This window comes from Haplochromis burtoni, unplaced genomic scaffold (assembly GCF_018398535.1).
Source record: "Haplochromis burtoni strain Fernald_Lab_line unplaced genomic scaffold, NCSU_Asbu1 Contig_94, whole genome shotgun sequence".
NCBI classification, from domain to species: Eukaryota; Metazoa; Chordata; class Actinopteri; order Cichliformes; family Cichlidae; genus Haplochromis; species Haplochromis burtoni.
In genome coordinates, this window is record NW_024582455.1 from 799,684 (window position 1) to 800,341 (window position 658).

Here is a 658-nt window from a genome sequence, read left to right on the forward strand (position 1 = left end):
TGGCTTTGCCACATAGGCCAGAATAAAGACTGATAAATAACATGAAGTATACAAACCAAAAAATAGTCAGTTTCTTTACTTTTGCAATTGACTTTTCCTAAATAAAGGATGTTTTGCATTTTGATTCTTATATGGGACATCAGAAATCTTACTGTGGAATTTGACACATCAAACTGAATGCATGATGCAGGGTTTCACTGACAAAAGGCTTCTCCTACAGCTCGAGTTCACTAAAGATTGCATTGGAATGGGTGAGAGATAATTCATGGGACATCTCTCTGGGAATGAACTAAATTTGGTGATCTCTTCGTCTAAGAACAACGAAAGTCATGTGATTGAGGAGCACTTTTAGAGTCATATTATCTCTTATCAGCTGTATAAAACAGGAGGTTCTGTGACAAGGCTAAGGTTAAATCACTGCACTGTGTGTGTGTGTGTGTGTAACTGTGTGTGTCTGTGTGTGGTTAAATGTTGTCTTCCAGTAGGGGGAGATATTACCTTATTTTTAGAGCATCAACATCATAGTCTTTTTGTTTCAGCCATGTGATTTGAGTATAGATGTGTTGTAGTGTGTGTGTGTGTGTGTGTGTGTGTGTGTGTGTGTGTGTGTGTGTGTGTGTGTGTGTGTGTGTGTGTGTGTGTGTGTGTGTGTGTGTGT